Raw genomic sequence first — 17,863 nt, forward strand, 5'->3', positions numbered from 1 at the left:
ATTAGATGCTATTTTCCAAAAAGCAGAGTCACCACTCACATGTGCTGGTAATAAATATGTTGCGGGCGGTAGACAATGAAAGGGCTGAACCCCGACCAGACATTCTAACTCTAGCATCTCTATATTAAAAAGCATTTCTAGGCAATATCTAGCATGTGAATAAAAGTAGGCAAGATCCACCGATGAATCTGGCAAAAGTCCCCAACGATTTTGTGCACACTTGTTCTCTCACCTGAATGCAGCGCCACCTTGTAGCCATCGGATGTAACTGCAGCTCACAAAATGTTATATCAGAGAGCAAGTTGAGAGGACTCCAAGAGGCAGATGTCCATGGAAAGACCCTCTCACGACAGCAGGAAGGTTGGATATTTCAAGATGGCAACATTTCCTGTCCAATGTCCTCACGTCCCGAACGCTCCCAAACGCTCAAAAGCCTCGCCCTCACCGGGTAGATCTCTGGCTCCCAGTTAAAATCAAATCCTGAGCATGCTAGCGCTAGGATCAAAGAGAGAGGAGAGGGTTAGAGAGCTGCTATCTTGGTAAAGGCCTGAAACTGCTAGTTCCCAAGAGGGTCTGCACTTTCAGTTATGACTAACTGTGAGACGAGAAGATGAAGATTTTCTGCACCCAGCATACATTGCAGCATGCTTAGGCAAATGAGGAGCGAGACCCACCAATCCCTCGCCACTTCGCTGAAAGCTCCTCCTCTGCATAAAGAGAACACTTTTACAAGGGAGCAGAGTGGCGCAGCGGAAGCGTGCTGGGCCCATAACCCAGAGGTTGATGGATCGAAACCATCCTCTGCTATAATATTTCTTGTTTTTTCTTCTGAGAACCAATCTGTCATTTCCACGCTACCAGCAAGGAAAAGCGCAGGCTTGTGCTAGCTATGTGAGAAAAGACTTCTCAACTATCTGTCTCTGCTGAAATACAAGAGAGTGATCGCCAAAGGATCAACCCCATACTTTGAAAATAAAGATACCCAATTATAAGCATAAATGACTGGTGGGACCTTCACACGTTTTTCTGGGCATGCTTTGAATGTCATTCTTGCCTTTTCGTTCTGCTCTTATCATTCTCCTGGGCATTTCATGGAAGGCACTCTCTTTCTCTTCGCTGCTTTGCTTCCAATGCTGCCTAAATATGTTCATTTCCACTATTTGTACTACTGCTTTCCATTTCTTCTCTTCTGCACATATTTGGCCTTGGTTTCAATCCCCAGTTCCTTACCCTCTACAAGAAACTTTCTACTGCTTTTCATGTTGGTATCTAAACCAAATGCACCATTGAAACTGGTGCAAGATAGTCATTGAACTCGGGGTTGTAATCTTTAGAACCGAGAGCAACCACATCATAGGGCGTTGGTGGTATAGTGGTGAGCATAGCTGCTTCCCAAGCAGTTGACCCGGGTTCGATTCCCGGCCAATGCAGTGCAAATTTTTATATGTTCTCCAAGCAGGATTTGTTTTAATGCAACATGTCACAAAACGGAAATATCATGAACAGATTAATCAGATGTTAAATTAAAAAAAAAATGAAATACTTAGGCAGGCATCTCGATCGCCCCATCTGCTACATTCATTGTCCTATTAGATGCTATTTTCCAAAAAGCAGAGTCACCACTCACATGTGCTGGTAAGAAATATGTTGCGGGCGGTAGACAATGAAAGGGCTGAACCCCGACCAGACATTCTAACTCTAGCATCTCTATATTAAAAAGCATTTCTAGGCAATATCTAGCATGTGAATAAAAGTAGGCAAGATCCACCGATGAATCTGGCAAAAGTCCCCAACGATTTTGTGCACACTTGTTCTCTCACCTGAATGCAGCGCCACCTTGTAGCCATCGGATGTAACTGCAGCTCACAAAATGTTATATCAGAGAGCAAGTTGAGAGGACTCCAAGAGGCAGATGTCCATGGAAAGAGCCTCTCACGACAGCAGGAAGGTTGGATATTTCAAGATGGCAACATTTCCTGTCCAATGTCCTCACGTCCCGAACGCTCCCAAACGCTCAAAAGCCTCACACCGGGCAAGCCCTCACCGGGTAGATCTCTGGCTCCCAGTTAAAATCAAATCCTGAGCATGCTAGCGCTAGGATCAAAGAGAGAGGAGAGGGTTAGAGAGCTGCTATCTTGGTAAAGGCCTGAAACTGCTAGTTCCCAAGAGGGTCTGCACTTTCAGTTATGACTGACTGTGAGACGAGAAGATGAAGATTTTCTGCACCCAGCATACATTGCAGCATGCTTAGGCAAATGAGGAGCGAGACCCACCAATCCCTCGCCACTTCGCTGAAAGCTCCTCCTCTGCATAAAGAGAACACTTTTACAAGGGAGCAGAGTGGCGCAGCGGAAGCGTGCTGGGCCCATAACCCAGAGGTCGATGGACCGAAACCATCCTCTGCTATAATATTTCTTGTTTTTTCTTCTGAGAACCAATCTGTCATTTCCACGCTACCAGCAAGGAAAAGCGCAGGCTTGTGCTAGCTATGTGAGAAAAGACTTCTCAACTATCTGTCTCTGCTGAAATACAAGAGAGTGATCGCCAAAGGATCAACCCCATACTTTGAAAGTAAAGATACCCAATTATAAGCATAAATGACTGGTGGGACCGTCACACGTTTTTCTGGGCATGCTTTGAATGTCATTCTTGCCTTTTCGTTCTGCTCTTATCATTCTCCTGGGCATTTCATGGAAGGCACTCTCTTTCTCTTCGCTGCTTTGCTTCCAATGCTGCCTAAATATGTTCATTTCCACTATTTGTACTACTGCTTTCCATTTCTTCTCTTCTGCACAGATTTGGCCTTGGTTTCAATCCCCAGTTCCTTACCCTCTACAAGAAACTTTCTACTGCTTTTCATGTTGGTATCTAAACAAAATGCACCATTGAAACTGGTGCAAGATAGTCATTGAACTCGGGGTTGTAATCTTTAGAACCGAGAGCAACCACATCATAGGGCGTTGGTGGTATAGTGGTGAGCATAGCTGCTGCCCAAGCAGTTGACCCGGGTTCGATTCCCGGCCAATGCAGTGCAAATTTGTATATGTTCTCCAAGCAGGATTTGTTTTAATGCAACATGTCACAAAACGGAAATATCATGAACAGATTAATCAGACGTTAAATTTAAAAAAAAATGAAATACTTAGGCAGGCATCTCGATCGCCCCATCTGCTAAATTCATTGTCCTATTAGATGCTATTTTCCAAAAAGCAGAGTCACCACTCACATGTGCTGGTAATAAATATGTTGCGGGCGGTAGACAATGAAAGGGCTGAACCCCGACCAGACATTCTAACTCTAGCATCTCTATATTAAAAAGCATTTCTAGGCAATATCTAGCATGTGAATAAAAGTAGGCAAAATCCACCGATGAATCTGGCAAAAGTCCCCAACGATTTTGTGCACACTTGTTCTCTCACCTGAATGCAGCGCCACCTTGTAGCCATCGGATGTAACTGCAGCTCACAAAATGTTATATCAGAGAGCAAGTTGAGAGGACTCCAAGAGGCAGATGTCCATGGAAAGAGCCTCTCACGACAGCAGGAAGGTTGGATATTTCAAGATGGCAACATTTCCTGTCCAACGTCCTCACGTCCCGAACGCTCCCAAACGCTCAAAAGCCTCACACCAGGCAAGCCCTCACCGGGTAGATCTCTGGCTCCCAGTTAAAATCAAATCCTGAGCATGCTAGCGCTAGGATCAAAGAGAGAGGAGAGGGTTAGAGAGCTGCTATCTTGGTAAAGGCCTGAAACTGCTAGTTCCCAAGAGGGTCTGCACTTTCAGTTATGACTGACTGTGAGACGAGAAGATGAAGATTTTCTGCACCCAGCATACATTGCAGCATGCTTAGGCAAATGAGGAGCGAGACCCACCAATCCCTCGCCACTTCGCTGAAAGCTCCTCCTCTGCATAAAGAGAACACTTTTACAAGGGAGCAGAGTGGCGCAGCGGAAGCGTGCTGGGCCCATAACCCAGAGGTCGATGGATCGAAACCATCCTCTGCTATAATATTTCTTGTTTTTTCTTCTGAGAACCAATCTGTCATTTCCACGCTACCAGCAAGGAAAAGCGCAGGCTTGTGCTAGCTATGTGAGAAAAGACTTCTCAACTATCTGTCTCTGCTGAAATACAAGAGAGTGATCGCCAAAGGATCAACCCCATACTTTGAAATTAAAGATACCCAATTATAAGCATAAATGACTGGTGGGACCGTCACACGTTTTTCTGGGCATGCTTTGAATGTCATTCTTGCCTTTTCGTTCTGCTCTTATCATTCTCCTGGGCATTTCATGGAAGGCACTCTCTTTCTCTTCGCTGCTTTGCTTCCAATGCTGCCTAAATATGTTCATTTCCACTATTTGTACTACTGCTTTCCATTTCTTCTCTTCTGCACAGATTTGGCCTTGGTTTCAATCCCCAGTTCCTTACCCTCTACAAGAAACTTTCTACTGCTTTTCATGTTGGTATCTAAACCAAATGCACCATTGAAACTGGTGCAAGATAGTCATTGAACTCGGGGTTGTAATCTTTAGAACCGAGAGCAACCACATCATAGGGCGTTGGTGGTATAGTGGTGAGCATAGCTGCTTCCCAAGCAGTTGACCCGGGTTCGATTCCCGGCCAATGCAGTGCAAATTTTTATATGTTCTCCAAGCAGGATTTGTTTTAATGCAACATGTCACAAAACGGAAATATCATGAACAGATTAATCAGACGTTAAATTAAAAAAAAAAATGAAATACTTAGGCAGGCATCTCGATCGCCCCATCTGCTACATTCATTGTCCTATTAGATGCTATTTTCCAAAAAGCAGAGTCACCACTCACATGTGCTGGTAATAAATATGTTGCGGGCGGTAGACAATGAAAGGGCTGAACCCCGACCAGACATTCTAACTCTAGCATCTCTATATTAAAAAGCATTTCTAGGCAATATCTAGCATGTGAATAAAAGTAGGCAAGATCCACCGATGAATCTGGCAAAAGTCCCCAACGATTTTGTGCACACTTGTTCTCTCACCTGAATGCAGCGCCACCTTGTAGCCATCGGATGTAAATGCAGCTCACAAAATGTTATATCAGAGAGCAAGTTGAGAGGACTCCAAGAGGCAGATGTCCATGGAAAGAGCCTCTCACGACAGCAGGAAGGTTGGATATTTCAAGATGGCAACATTTCCTGTCCAACGTCCTCACGTCCCGAACGCTCCCAAACGCTCAAAAGCCTCCCCTCACCGGGTAGATCTCTGGCTCCCAGTTAAAATCAAATCCTGAGCATGCTAGCGCTAGGATCAAAGAGAGAGGAGAGGGTTAGAGAGCTGCTATCTTGGTAAAGGCCTGAAACTGCTAGTTCCCAAGAGGGTCTGCACTTTCAGTTATGACTGACTGTGAGACGAGAAGATGAAGATTTTCTGCACCCAGCATACATTGCAGCATGCTTAGGCAAATGAGGAGCGAGACCCACCAATCCCTCGCCACTTCGCTGAAAGCTCCTCCTCTGCATAAAGAGAACACTTTTACAAGGGAGCAGAGTGGCGCAGCGGAAGCGTGCTGGGCCCATAACCCAGAGGTCAATGGATCGAAACCATCCTCTGCTATAATATTTCTTGTTTTTTCTTCTGAGAACCAATCTGTCATTTCCACGCTACCAGCAAGGAAAAGCGCAGGCTTGTGCTAGCTATGTGAGAAAAGACTTCTCAACTATCTGTCTCTGCTGAAATACAAGAGAGTGATCGCCAAAGGATCAACCCCATACTTTGAAAGTAAAGATACCCAATTATAAGCATAAATGACTGGTGGGACCGTCACACGTTTTTCTGGGCATGCTTTGAATGTCATTCTTGCCTTTTCGTTCTGCTCTTATCATTCTCCTGGGCATTTCATGGAAGGCACTCTCTTTCTCTTCGCTGCTTTGCTTCCAATGCTGCCTAAATATGTTCATTTCCACTATTTGTACTACTGCTTTCCATTTCTTCTCTTCTGCACAGATTTGGCCTTGGTTTCAATCCCCAGTTCCTTACCCTCTACAAGAAACTTTCTACTGCTTTTCATGTTGGTATCTAAACCAAATGCACCATTGAAACTGGTGCAAGATAGTCATTGAACTCGGGGTTGTAATCTTTAGAACCGAGAACACCCACATCATAGGGCGTTGGTGGTATAGTGGTGAGCATAGCTGCTTCCCAAGCAGTTGACCCGGGTTCGATTCCCGGCCAATGCTGTGCAAATTTTTATATGTTCTCCAAGCAGGATTTGTTTTAATGCAACATGTCACAAAACGGAAATATCATGAACAGATTAATCAGACGTTAAATTAAAAAAAAAATGAAATACTTAGGCAGGCATCTCGATCGCCCCATCTGCTACATTCATTGTCCTATTAGATGCTATTTTCCAAAAAGCAGAGTCACCACTCACATGTGCTGGTAATAAATATGTTGCGGGCGGTAGACAATGAAAGGGCTGAACCCCGACCAGACATTCTAACTCTAGCATCTCTATATTAAAAAGCATTTCTAGGCAATATCTAGCATGTGAATAAAAGTAGGCAAGATCCACCGATGAATCTGGCAAAAGTCCCCAACGATTTTGTGCACACTTGTTCTCTCACCTGAATGCAGCGCCACCTTGTAGCCATCGGATGTAACTGCAGCTCACAAAATGTTATATCAGAGAGCAAGTTGAGAGGACTCCAAGAGGCAGATGTCCATGGAAAGAGCCTCTCACGACAGCAGGAAGGTTGGATATTTCAAGATGGCAACATTTCCTGTCCAACGTCCTCACTTCCCGAACGCTCCCAAACGCTCAAAAGCCTCGCCGTCACCGGGTAGATCTCTGGCTCCCAGTTAAAATCAAATCCTGAGCATGCTAGCGCTAGGATCAAAGAGAGAGGAGAGGGTTAGAGAGCTGCTATCTTGGTAAAGGCCTGAAACTGCTAGTTCCCAAGAGGGTCTGCACTTTCAGTTATGACTGACTGTGAGACGAGAAGATGAAGATTTTCTGCACCCAGCATACATTGCAGCATGCTTAGGCAAATGAGGAGCGAGACCCACCAATCCCTCGCCACTTCGCTGAAAGCTCCTCCTCTGCATAAAGAGAACACTTTTACAAGGGAGCAGAGTGGCGCAGCGGAAGCGTGCTGGGCCCATAACCCAGAGGTCGATGGATCGAAACCATCCTCTGCTATAATATTTCTTGTTTTTTCTTCTGAGAACCAATCTGTCATTTCCACGCTACCAGCAAGGAAAGGGGAAGCTTGTGCTAGCTATGTGAGAAAAGACTTCTCAACTATCTGTCTCTGCTGAAATACAAGAGAGTGATCGCCAAAGGATCAACCCCATACTTTGAAAGTAAAGATACCCAATTATAAGCATAAATGACTGGTGGGACCGTCACACGTTTTTCTGGGCATGCTTTGAATGTCATTCTTGCCTTTTCGTTCTGCTCTTATCATTCTCCTGGGCATTTCATGGAAGGCACTCTCTTTCTCTTCGCTGCTTTGCTTCCAATGCTGCCTAAATATGTTCATTTCCACTATTTGTACTACTGCTTTCCATTTCTTCTCTTCTGCACAGATTTGGCCTTGGTTTCAATCCCCAGTTCCTTACCCTCTACAAGAAACTTTCTACTGCTTTTCATGTTGGTATCTAAACCAAATGCACCATTGAAACTGGTGCAAGATAGTCATTGAACTCGGGGTTGTAATCTTTAGAACCGAGAGCAACCACATCATAGGGCGTTGGTGGTATAGTGGTGAGCATAGCTGCTTCCCAAGCAGTTGACCCGGGTTTGATTCCCGGCCAATGCAGTGCAAATTTTTATATGTTCTCCAAGCAGGATTTGTTTTAATGCAACATGTCACAAAACGGAAATATCATGAACAGATTAATCAGACGTTAAATTAAAAAAAAAATGAAATACTTAGGCAGGCATCTCGATCGCCCCATCTGCTACATTCATTGTCCTATTAGATGCTATTTTCCAAAAAGCAGAGTCACCACTCACATGTGCTGGTAATAAATATGTTGCGGGCGGTAGACAATGAAAGGGCTGAACCCCGACCAGACATTCTAACTCTAGCATCTCTATATTAAAAAGCATTTCTAGGCAATATCTAGCATGTGAATAAAAGTAGGCAAGATCCACCGATGAATCTGGCAAAAGTCCCCAACGATTTTGTGCACACTTGTTCTCTCACCTGAATGCAGCGCCACCTTGTAGCCATCGGATGTAACTGCAGCTCACAAAATGTTATATCAGAGAGCAAGTTGAGAGGACTCCAAGAGGCAGATGTCCATGGAAAGACCCTCTCACGACAGCAGGAAGGTTGGATATTTCAAGATGGCAACATTTCCTGTCCAATGTCCTCACGTCCCGAACGCTCCCAAACGCTCAAAAGCCTCGCCCTCACCGGGTAGATCTCTGGCTCCCAGTTAAAATCAAATCCTGAGCATGCTAGCGCTAGGATCAAAGAGAGAGGAGAGGGTTAGAGAGCTGCTATCTTGGTAAAGGCCTGAAACTGCTAGTTCCCAAGAGGGTCTGCACTTTCAGTTATGACTAACTGTGAGACGAGAAGATGAAGATTTTCTGCACCCAGCATACATTGCAGCATGCTTAAGCAAATGAGGAGCGAGACCCACCAATCCCTCGCCACTTCGCTGAAAGCTCCTCCTCTGCATAAAGAGAACACTTTTACAAGGGAGCAGAGTGGCGCAGCGGAAGCGTGCTGGGCCCATAACCCAGAGGTTGATGGATCGAAACCATCCTCTGCTATAATATTTCTTGTTTTTTCTTCTGAGAACCAATCTGTCATTTCCACGCTACCAGCAAGGAAAAGCGCAGGCTTGTGCTAGCTATGTGAGAAAAGACTTCTCAACTATCTGTCTCTGCTGAAATACAAGAGAGTGATCGCCAAAGGATCAACCCCATACTTTGAAAATAAAGATACCCAATTATAAGCATAAATGACTGGTGGGACCTTCACACGTTTTTCTGGGCATGCTTTGAATGTCATTCTTGCCTTTTCGTTCTGCTCTTATCATTCTCCTGGGCATTTCATGGAAGGCACTCTCTTTCTCTTCGCTGCTTTGCTTCCAATGCTGCCTAAATATGTTCATTTCCACTATTTGTACTACTGCTTTCCATTTCTTCTCTTCTGCACATATTTGGCCTTGGTTTCAATCCCCAGTTCCTTACCCTCTACAAGAAACTTTCTACTGCTTTTCATGTTGGTATCTAAACCAAATGCACCATTGAAACTGGTGCAAGATAGTCATTGAACTCGGGGTTGTAATCTTTAGAACCGAGAGCAACCACATCATAGGGCGTTGGTGGTATAGTGGTGAGCATAGCTGCTTCCCAAGCAGTTGACCCGGGTTCGATTCCCGGCCAATGCAGTGCAAATTTTTATATGTTCTCCAAGCAGGATTTGTTTTAATGCAACATGTCACAAAACGGAAATATCATGAACAGATTAATCAGATGTTAAATTAAAAAAAAAATGAAATACTTAGGCAGGCATCTCGATCGCCCCATCTGCTACATTCATTGTCCTATTAGATGCTATTTTCCAAAAAGCAGAGTCACCACTCACATGTGCTGGTAAGAAATATGTTGCGGGCGGTAGACAATGAAAGGGCTGAACCCCGACCAGACATTCTAACTCTAGCATCTCTATATTAAAAAGCATTTCTAGGCAATATCTAGCATGTGAATAAAAGTAGGCAAGATCCACCGATGAATCTGGCAAAAGTCCCCAACGATTTTGTGCACACTTGTTCTCTCACCTGAATGCAGCGCCACCTTGTAGCCATCGGATGTAACTGCAGCTCACAAAATGTTATATCAGAGAGCAAGTTGAGAGGACTCCAAGAGGCAGATGTCCATGGAAAGAGCCTCTCACGACAGCAGGAAGGTTGGATATTTCAAGATGGCAACATTTCCTGTCCAATGTCCTCACGTCCCGAACGCTCCCAAACGCTCAAAAGCCTCACACCGGGCAAGCCCTCACCGGGTAGATCTCTGGCTCCCAGTTAAAATCAAATCCTGAGCATGCTAGCGCTAGGATCAAAGAGAGAGGAGAGGGTTAGAGAGCTGCTATCTTGGTAAAGGCCTGAAACTGCTAGTTCCCAAGAGGGTCTGCACTTTCAGTTATGACTGACTGTGAGACGAGAAGATGAAGATTTTCTGCACCCAGCATACATTGCAGCATGCTTAGGCAAATGAGGAGCGAGACCCACCAATCCCTCGCCACTTCGCTGAAAGCTCCTCCTCTGCATAAAGAGAACACTTTTACAAGGGAGCAGAGTGGCGCAGCGGAAGCGTGCTGGGCCCATAACCCAGAGGTCGATGGACCGAAACCATCCTCTGCTATAATATTTCTTGTTTTTTCTTCTGAGAACCAATCTGTCATTTCCACGCTACCAGCAAGGAAAAGCGCAGGCTTGTGCTAGCTATGTGAGAAAAGACTTCTCAACTATCTGTCTCTGCTGAAATACAAGAGAGTGATCGCCAAAGGATCAACCCCATACTTTGAAAGTAAAGATACCCAATTATAAGCATAAATGACTGGTGGGACCGTCACACGTTTTTCTGGGCATGCTTTGAATGTCATTCTTGCCTTTTCGTTCTGCTCTTATCATTCTCCTGGGCATTTCATGGAAGGCACTCTCTTTCTCTTCGCTGCTTTGCTTCCAATGCTGCCTAAATATGTTCATTTCCACTATTTGTACTACTGCTTTCCATTTCTTCTCTTCTGCACAGATTTGGCCTTGGTTTCAATCCCCAGTTCCTTACCCTCTACAAGAAACTTTCTACTGCTTTTCATGTTGGTATCTAAACAAAATGCACCATTGAAACTGGTGCAAGATAGTCATTGAACTCGGGGTTGTAATCTTTAGAACCGAGAGCAACCACATCATAGGGCGTTGGTGGTATAGTGGTGAGCATAGCTGCTGCCCAAGCAGTTGACCCGGGTTCGATTCCCGGCCAATGCAGTGCAAATTTGTATATGTTCTCCAAGCAGGATTTGTTTTAATGCAACATGTCACAAAACGGAAATATCATGAACAGATTAATCAGACGTTAAATTTAAAAAAAAATGAAATACTTAGGCAGGCATCTCGATCGCCCCATCTGCTAAATTCATTGTCCTATTAGATGCTATTTTCCAAAAAGCAGAGTCACCACTCACATGTGCTGGTAATAAATATGTTGCGGGCGGTAGACAATGAAAGGGCTGAACCCCGACCAGACATTCTAACTCTAGCATCTCTATATTAAAAAGCATTTCTAGGCAATATCTAGCATGTGAATAAAAGTAGGCAAAATCCACCGATGAATCTGGCAAAAGTCCCCAACGATTTTGTGCACACTTGTTCTCTCACCTGAATGCAGCGCCACCTTGTAGCCATCGGATGTAACTGCAGCTCACAAAATGTTATATCAGAGAGCAAGTTGAGAGGACTCCAAGAGGCAGATGTCCATGGAAAGAGCCTCTCACGACAGCAGGAAGGTTGGATATTTCAAGATGGCAACATTTCCTGTCCAACGTCCTCACTTCCCGAACGCTCCCAAACGCTCAAAAGCCTCACACCGGGCAAGCCCTCACCGGGTAGATCTCTGGCTCCCAGTTAAAATCAAATCCTGAGCATGCTAGCGCTAGGATCAAAGAGAGAGGAGAGGGTTAGAGAGCTGCTATCTTGGTAAAGGCCTGAAACTGCTAGTTCCCAAGAGGGTCTGCACTTTCAGTTATGACTGACTGTGAGACGAGAAGATGAAGATTTTCTGCACCCAGCATACATTGCAGCATGCTTAGGCAAATGAGGAGCGAGACCCACCAATCCCTCGCCACTTCGCTGAAAGCTCCTCCTCTGCATAAAGAGAACACTTTTACAAGGGAGCAGAGTGGCGCAGCGGAAGCGTGCTGGGCCCATAACCCAGAGGTCGATGGATCGAAACCATCCTCTGCTATAATATTTCTTGTTTTTTCTTCTGAGAACCAATCTGTCATTTCCACGCTACCAGCAAGGAAAAGCGCAGGCTTGTGCTAGCTATGTGAGAAAAGACTTCTCAACTATCTGTCTCTGCTGAAATACAAGAGAGTGATCGCCAAAGGATCAACCCCATACTTTGAAAGTAAAGATACCCAATTATAAGCATAAATGACTGGTGGGACCGTCACACGTTTTTCTGGGCATGCTTTGAATGTCATTCTTGCCTTTTCGTTCTGCTCTTATCATTCTCCTGGGCATTTCATGGAAGGCACTCTCTTTCTCTTCGCTGCTTTGCTTCCAATGCTGCCTAAATATGTTCATTTCCACTATTTGTACTACTGCTTTCCATTTCTTCTCTTCTGCACAGATTTGGCCTTGGTTTCAATCCCCAGTTCCTTACCCTCTACAAGAAACTTTCTACTGCTTTTCATGTTGGTATCTAAACCAAATGCACCATTGAAACTGGTGCAAGATAGTCATTGAACTCGGGGTTGTAATCTTTAGAACCGAGAGCAACCACATCATAGGGTGTTGGTGGTATAGTGGTGAGCATAGCTGCTTCCCAAGCGGTTGACCCGAGTTCGATTCCCGGCCAATGCAGTGCAAATTTTTATATGTTCTCCAAGCAGGATTTGTTTTAATGCAACATGTCACAAAACGGAAATATCATGAACAGATTAATCAGACGTTAAATTAAAAAAAAAATGAAATACTTAGGCAGGCATCTCGATCGCCCCATCTGCTACATTCATTGTCCTATTAGATGCTATTTTCCAAAAAGCAGAGTCACCACTCACATGTGCTGGTAATAAATATGTTGCGGGCTGTAGACAATGAAAGGGCTGAACCCCGACCAGACATTCTAACTCTAGCATCTCTATATTAAAAAGCATTTCTAGGCAATATCTAGCATGTGAATAAAAGTAGGCAAGATCCACCGATGAATCTGGCAAAAGTCCCCAACGATTTTGTGCACACTTGTTCTCTCACCTGAATGCAGCGCCACCTTGTAGCCATCGGATGTAACTGCAGCTCACAAAATGTTATATCAGAGAGCAAGTTGAGAGGACTCCAAGAGGCAGATGTCCATGGAAAGAGCCTCTCACGACAGCAGGAAGGTTGGATATTTCAAGATGGCAACATTTCCTGTCCAACGTCCTCACGTCCCGAACGCTCCCAAACGCTCAAAAGCCTCACACCGGGCAAGCCCTCACCGGGTAGATCTCTGGCTCCCAGTTAAAATCAAATCCTGAGCATGCTAGCGCTAGGATCAAAGAGAGAGGAGAGGGTTAGAGAGCTGCTATCTTGGTAAAGGCCTGAAACTGCTAGTTCCCATGAGGGTCTGCACTTTCAGTTATGACTGACTGTGAGACGAGAAGATGAAGATTTTCTGCACCCAGCATACATTGCAGCATGCTTAGGCAAATGAGGAGCGAGACCCACCAATCCCTCGCCACTTCGCTGAAAGCTCCTCCTCTGCATAAAGAGAACACTTTTACAAGGGAGCAGAGTAGCGCAGCGGAAGCGTGCTGGGCCCATAACCCAGAGGTCGATGGATCGAAACCATCCTCTGCTATAATATTTCTTGTTTTTTCTTCTGAGAACCAATCTGTCATTTCCACGCTACCAGCAAGGAAAAGCGCAGGCTTGTGCTAGCTATGTGAGAAAAGACTTCTCAACTATCTGTCTCTGCTGAAATACAAGAGAGTGATCGCCAAAGGATCAACCCCATACTTTGAAATTAAAGATACCCAATTATAAGCATAAATGACTGGTGGGACCGTCACACGTTTTTCTGGGCATGCTTTGAATGTCATTCTTGCCTTTTCGTTCTGCTCTTATCATTCTCCTGGGCATTTCATGGAAGGCACTCTCTTTCTCTTCGCTGCTTTGCTTCCAATGCTGCCTAAATATGTTCATTTCCACTATTTGTACTACTGCTTTCCATTTCTTCTCTTCTGCACAGATTTGGCCTTGGTTTCAATCCCCAGTTCCTTACCCTCTACAAGAAACTTTCTACTGCTTTTCATGTTGGTATCTAAACCAAATGCACCATTGAAACTGGTGCAAGATAGTCATTGAACTCGGGGTTGTAATCTTTAGAACCGAGAGCAACCACATCATAGGGCGTTGGTGGTATAGTGGTGAGCATAGCTGCTTCCCAAGCAGTTGACCCGGGTTCGATTCCCGGCCAATGCAGTGCAAATTTTTATATGTTCTCCAAGCAGGATTTGTTTTAATGCAACATGTCACAAAACGGAAATATCATGAACAGATTAATCAGACGTTAAATTTAAAAAAAAAATGAAATACTTAGGCAGGCATCTCGATCGCCCCATCTGCTACATTCATTGTCCTATTAGATGCTATTTTCCAAAAAGCAGAGTCACCACTCACATGTGCTGGTAATAAATATGTTGCGGGCGGTAGACAATGAAAGGGCTGAACCCCGACCAGACATTCTAACTCTAGCATCTCTATATTAAAAAGCATTTCTAGGCAATATCTAGCATGTGAATAAAAGTAGGCAAGATCCACCGATGAATCTGGCAAAAGTCCCCAACGATTTTGTGCACACTTGTTCTCTCACCTGAATGCAGCGCCACCTTGTAGCCATCGGATGTAAATGCAGCTCACAAAATGTTATATCAGAGAGCAAGTTGAGAGGACTCCAAGAGGCAGATGTCCATGGAAAGAGCCTCTCACGACAGCAGGAAGGTTGGATATTTCAAGATGGCAACATTTCCTGTCCAACGTCCTCACGTCCCGAACGCTCCCAAACGCTCAAAAGCCTCCCCTCACCGGGTAGATCTCTGGCTCCCAGTTAAAATCAAATCCTGAGCATGCTAGCGCTAGGATCAAAGAGAGAGGAGAGGGTTAGAGAGCTGCTATCTTGGTAAAGGCCTGAAACTGCTAGTTCCCAAGAGGGTCTGCACTTTCAGTTATGACTGACTGTGAGACGAGAAGATGAAGATTTTCTGCACCCAGCATACATTGCAGCATGCTTAGGCAAATGAGGAGCGAGACCCACCAATCCCTCGCCACTTCGCTGAAAGCTCCTCCTCTGCATAAAGAGAACACTTTTACAAGGGAGCAGAGTGGCGCAGCGGAAGCGTGCTGGGCCCATAACCCAGAGGTCGATGGATCGAAACCATCCTCTGCTATAATATTTCTTGTTTTTTCTTCTGAGAACCAATCTGTCAATTCCACGCTACCAGCTAGGAAAAGCGCAGGCTTGTGCTAGCTATGTGAGAAAAGACTTCTCAACTATCTGTCTCTGCTGAAATACAAGAGAGTGATCGCCAAAGGATCAACCCCATACTTTGAAAGTAAAGATACCCAATTATAAGCATAAATGACTGGTGGGACCGTCACACGTTTTTCTGGGCATGCTTTGAATGTCATTCTTGCCTTTTCGTTCTGCTCTTATCATTCTCCTGGGCATTTCATGGAAGGCACTCTCTTTCTCTTCGCTGCTTTGCTTCCAATGCTGCCTAAATATGTTCATTTCCACTATTTGTACTACTGCTTTCCATTTCTTCTCTTCTGCACAGATTTGGCCTTGATTTCAATCCCCAGTTCCTTACCCTCTACAAGAAACTTTCTACTGCTTTTCATGTTGGTATCTAAACCAAATGCACCATTGAAACTGGTGCAAGATAGTCATTGAACTCGGGGTTGTAATCTTTAGAACCGAGAGCACCCACGTCATAGGGCGTTGGTGGTATAGTGGTGAGCATAGCTGCTTCCCAAGCAGTTGACCCGGGTTCGATTCCCGGCCAATGCTGTGCAAATTTTTATATGTTCTCCAAGCAGGATTTGTTTTAATGCAACATGTCACAAAACGGAAATATCATGAACAGATTAATCAGACGTTAAATTTAAAAAAAAATGAAATACTTAGGCAGGCATCTCAATCGCCCCATCTGCTACATTCATTGTCCTATTAGATGCTATTTTCCAAAAAGCAGAGTCACCACTCACATGTGCTGGTAATAAATATGTTGCGGGCGGTAGACAATGAAAGGGCTGAACCCCGACCAGACATTCTAACTCTAGCATCTCTATATTAAAAAGCATTTCTAGGCAATATCTAGCATGTGAATAAAAGTAGGCAAGATCCACCGATGAATCTGGCAAAAGTCCCCAACGATTTTGTGCACACTTGTTCTCTCACCTGAATGCAGCGCCACCTTGTAGCCATCGGATGTAACTGCAGCTCACAAAATGTTATATCAGAGAGCAAGTTGAGAGGACTCCAAGAGGCAGATGTCCATGGAAAGAGCCTCTCACGACAGCAGGAAGGTTGGATATTTCAAGATGGCAACATTTCCTGTCCAACGTCCTCACTTCCCGAACGCTCAAAAGCCTCGCCGTCACCGGGTAGATCTCTGGCTCCCAGTTAAAATCAAATCCTGAGCATGCTAGCGCTAGGATCAAAGAGAGAGGAGAGGGTTAGAGAGCTGCTATCTTGGTAAAGTCCTGAAACTGCTAGTTCCCAAGAGGGTCTGCACTTTCAGTTATGACTGACTGTGAGACGAGAAGATGAAGATTTTCTGCACCCAGCATACATTGCAGCATGCTTAGGCAAATGAGGAGCGAGACCCACCAATCCCTCGCCACTTCGCTGAAAGCTCCTCCTCTGCATAAAGAGAACACTTTTACAAGGGAGCAGAGTGGTGCAGCGGAAGCGTGCTGGGCCCATAACCCAGAGGTCGATGGATCGACACCATCCTCTGCTATAATATTTCTTGTTTTTTCTTCTGAGAACCAATCTGTCATTTCCACGCTACCAGCAAGGAAAAGCGCAGGCTTGTGCTAGCTATGTGAGAAAAGACTTCTCAACTATCTGTCTCTGCTGAAATACAAGAGAGTGATCGCCAAAGGATCAACCCCATACTTTGAAAGTAAAGATACCCAATTATAAGCATAAATGACTGGTGGGACCGTCACACGTTTTTCTGGGCATGCTTTGAATGTCATTCTTGCCTTTTCGTTCTGCTCTTATCATTCTCCTGGGCATTTCATGTAAGGCACTCTCTTTCTCTTCGCTGCTTTGCTTCCAATGCTGCCTAAATATGTTCATTTCCACTATTTGTACTACTGCTTTCCATTTCTTCTCTTCTGCACAGATTTGGCCTTGGTTTCAATCCCCAGTTCCTTACCCTCTACAAGAAACTTTCTACTGCTTTTCATGTTGGTATCTAAACCAAATGCACCATTGAAACTGGTGCAAGATAGTCATTGAACTCGGGGTTGTAATCTTTAGAACCGAGAGCAACCACATCATAGGGCGTTGGTGGTATAGTGGTGAGCATAGCTGCTTCCCAAGCAGTTGACCCGGGTTCGATTCCCGGCCAATGCAGTGCAAATTTTTATATGTTCTCCAAGCAGGATTTGTTTTAATGCAACATGTCACAAAACGGAAATATCATGAACAGATTAATCAGATGTTAAATTAAAAAAAAAATGAAATACTTAGGCAGGCATCTCGATCGCCCCATCTGCTACATTCATTGTCCTATTAGATGCTATTTTCCAAAAAGCAGAGTCACCACTCACATGTGCTGGTAAGAAATATGTTGCGGGCGGTAGACAATGAAAGGGCTGAACCCCGACCAGACATTCTAACTCTAGCATCTCTATATTAAAAAGCATTTCTAGGCAATATCTAGCATGTGAATAAAAGTAGGCAAGATCCACCGATGAATCTGGCAAAAGTCCCCAACGATTTTGTGCACACTTGTTCTCTCACCTGAATGCAGCGCCACCTTGTAGCCATCGGATGTAACTGCAGCTCACAAAATGTTATATCAGAGAGCAAGTTGAGAGGACTCCAAGAGGCAGATGTCCATGGAAAGAGCCTCTCACGAC

At 44.7% G+C, this 17,863-nt stretch overlaps 8 non-coding genes across 8 annotated transcripts; all 8 read left to right on the forward strand.

The window, feature by feature from the left end:
* Nucleotides 1-1,358: 1,358 nt before the first annotated feature.
* TRNAG-CCC (transfer RNA glycine (anticodon CCC)) lies at nucleotides 1,359-1,430 on the forward strand. Its single transcript has one exon. It is a non-coding gene; the product is annotated as a tRNA-Gly (tRNA).
* Nucleotides 1,431-4,556: 3,126 nt separating this feature from the next.
* On the forward strand, nucleotides 4,557-4,628 carry TRNAG-CCC (transfer RNA glycine (anticodon CCC)). Its single transcript has one exon. It is a non-coding gene; the product is annotated as a tRNA-Gly (tRNA).
* Nucleotides 4,629-6,144: 1,516 nt separating this feature from the next.
* TRNAG-CCC (transfer RNA glycine (anticodon CCC)) lies at nucleotides 6,145-6,216 on the forward strand. The gene has a single exon. It is a non-coding gene; the product is annotated as a tRNA-Gly (tRNA).
* Nucleotides 6,217-7,731: 1,515 nt separating this feature from the next.
* Nucleotides 7,732-7,803, forward strand: TRNAG-CCC (transfer RNA glycine (anticodon CCC)). The gene has a single exon. It is a non-coding gene; the product is annotated as a tRNA-Gly (tRNA).
* Nucleotides 7,804-9,319: 1,516 nt separating this feature from the next.
* On the forward strand, nucleotides 9,320-9,391 carry TRNAG-CCC (transfer RNA glycine (anticodon CCC)). Its single transcript has one exon. It is a non-coding gene; the product is annotated as a tRNA-Gly (tRNA).
* A 4,725-nt stretch (nucleotides 9,392-14,116) lies between these two features.
* On the forward strand, nucleotides 14,117-14,188 carry TRNAG-CCC (transfer RNA glycine (anticodon CCC)). Its single transcript has one exon. It is a non-coding gene; the product is annotated as a tRNA-Gly (tRNA).
* Nucleotides 14,189-15,704: 1,516 nt separating this feature from the next.
* On the forward strand, nucleotides 15,705-15,776 carry TRNAG-CCC (transfer RNA glycine (anticodon CCC)). The gene has a single exon. It is a non-coding gene; the product is annotated as a tRNA-Gly (tRNA).
* Nucleotides 15,777-17,282: 1,506 nt separating this feature from the next.
* On the forward strand, nucleotides 17,283-17,354 carry TRNAG-CCC (transfer RNA glycine (anticodon CCC)). The gene has a single exon. It is a non-coding gene; the product is annotated as a tRNA-Gly (tRNA).
* The last annotated feature ends 509 nt before the right edge of the window (nucleotides 17,355-17,863 follow it).

The sequence above is a fragment of the Triturus cristatus genome, chromosome 11 (genome assembly GCF_964204655.1).
Source record: "Triturus cristatus chromosome 11, aTriCri1.1, whole genome shotgun sequence".
In the NCBI taxonomy this organism is placed as follows: domain Eukaryota; kingdom Metazoa; phylum Chordata; class Amphibia; order Caudata; family Salamandridae; genus Triturus; species Triturus cristatus.